Here is a 2,526-nt window from a genome sequence, read left to right as displayed (position 1 = left end):
TTTCCCCTCCTGCTGGAAACATCGCTTTCTAAATGGGCTGGCCTTGGCCCCGCCCTCTAAACTCTGTAGTCGTAGGAGCGAACCGTGGTCCCAGAGGCAAGAGTCCCAAAATGCGCACCTTTTTTTTCTTCTTAGTAGCGTGATTTCTCAAAAATGTGAGTTCAGGGACTTTATGATAGTTTAAAAGCCATGGGACTGGTATATGAACATTTCCTTCGTGAGATCCCACTCCTTTTTCACCGGAGCCCTCCCCTACCTGACTTTCCTGGCTGTCCTGCTGTACCAGAAAGCCAAATCAGCCCTGTTGGCGTTTCTTTAAAGAAGTATCTTCTGTTCTTCTAGCCACTCCAGGCTCCTCTTCTTGTCCTTTCAATTAGAAATTTCCCAGCTCAGAAGATTCTGCATGTGGTTCAGGATTCCACCTATGGTCTTATGTAATGCAGAGGGTCCACAGGAAGCCTCCTTCACTGGGCACATTGTAACCCCATTTTAGGTATTCCAGTCAGTTATAGGCAGAAGAAAGACTTAGAAGCTTTATATGGTGATATTTCTGGCTATTCATTTCCTCTCCCTCAAGTATCTATTTTATAATGGTATGCCAGGGAAACCAAGATTCAAAAGACAGCCAAGCACCTTAACATTATTTCTCCCCTTTTGCCCATTCCAACCATGACTCAATTCCTATATCCCAGAGTCCTGGTGTTTAAAGGTTGTACATGCATTATTATTTACCTCTGTCCTATTTAGCCCATGCAACCTGCCTAATTGCTTTCCCGTCTGCTTTGTTCTTCCATTCCCCTCCCCGTTCTTATGTATTGACCATCTCCATAGCACCCAAACTCTCCTGTGTCTATTCCTTACCCTGTGCTACACCTTCCCCTCTTTCCCCTCACCCTACCCCTTACATTTCAGCAACCAGCAGAATACCCACCTTCAGTAGGTGTTCTTTTTCTTAGTCTTTTATAATAGTGGTCCTAAGCAGTATTTCTCCTTTTGTGACTGACTAATTTCACTCAACATAATGTCCTCAGGGTTCATCCATGTTATGTGGTGGCTTGCAGCTTCCTTGTTATTCTTCAAGGTAATATGATATTCCATTGTGTGTATGTACCACAGTTTGTTTATCCATTCTTCAGTGTATGGGCACTTAAGCTGTGTCCATCTTTTTTCTATTGTAAATAGTACTGTTATGAACATTGGTGTGCATATATCTACTCGTGCTGTAGCTCTTATTTCTTGTGGGTAAATATCAAGTAGAGGAATTGCTGGATCATAAGGTATTTCTATTTCCACCCTTCTGAGGAAGCACCATATTGCTTTCCAGAGTGGTTGGACCATTTTGCAATCCCCCAGCAATGCAGGAGAGTCCCAGTCTCTGCACATCTGCACCAGCATTTATTGTCCTCTGCTTTTTCAACCTTTGCTTTTATTGCTGGTATGAGATGATACCTCATTGTTGTTTGGATTTCCATCACTCTAATGGCTATTGATCCTGAACATTTCTTCATATGTTTGTTGGCTTCCTGAATTTCCTCCTTGGTGAAGTGTCTGTTCATGTCTTGTGCCCATTTTTAAAATTTGGTTATTTGTCTTTTTTCTTGTAGAGGTATTGTAGTTTCCTATGTATTTTAGAAATGAGCCCCTTGTCTGATGTGTCTTTGCAAAAGATTTTTTCCCAGTCTTTGGGTTCTCTTTTTACTCTTCTGGTGAAGTGTTTTGATACACATAAGTTTTTAATTTTTAGTATGTTCCAATCATCTATTTTGTCTACTTTTGTTTGTATAGTTTTTAAAATGTTTGGTAGTCTGTGTATTCCCTGAATTAGTGCCCTCACATTTGTCTGTAATTTTTCATTGATGGCTTTTATAATTCTGGGATTCACTTAGGTCTTAGATCCATGCTGAGTTGTTTTTTTGTATAAGGTGAATATCTTGTTTAAATCTTTGTGTATTACTTTCCAGTTCTGCCAGCACCATCTGTTGAAGAGACTATCCACTCCCCATGCGATATATTTAAGTACTTTGTCAAAAAGCAGTTGACTGTATGTGGATTGTTTAATTTCTGGATTCTCAATTCTGTTCTACTAATCAATATATCTTTCATTGTCCCAGTTCCAAGCTGTTTTGACCACTGTAGCTGTTTAATAAATTTTTAAGTTGGGGAGTGAAAGGTTTCCAATCTTCTTCTTCTTAAACAGGGCTTTGCTTATTCTGGGTCTCTTTCCTTTCAATATAAAGTTTGTTATTATTTTTTCCATCTCTTTGAAGAATGTTGTTGGAATCTGGATTGGGATTGCATTATATGTGTACATTGTTTTGGGCAGTATTGATATTTTCACAATGTTAAGTCTTCCTATCCAGGAGCACGGTACATTCTTCCATTTTTGTAGGTCTCTTTTGTTTTTTTGTAGTAGTGTTTTGTAGTTGTCTTTGTATAAGTCCTTTGTTTCTCTGGTTACATTTATTCCTAGATATTTCATCCTTTGGGTGGCTATTGTAAATGGTATTGCTTTCCTAATGTCCTTTT

The sequence above is a fragment of the Chrysochloris asiatica genome, unplaced genomic scaffold (assembly GCF_000296735.1).
Source record: "Chrysochloris asiatica unplaced genomic scaffold, ChrAsi1.0 scaffold00239, whole genome shotgun sequence".
Classification (NCBI taxonomy): Eukaryota; Metazoa; Chordata; class Mammalia; order Afrosoricida; family Chrysochloridae; genus Chrysochloris; species Chrysochloris asiatica.
This window is presented reverse-complemented; position numbering follows the sequence as displayed.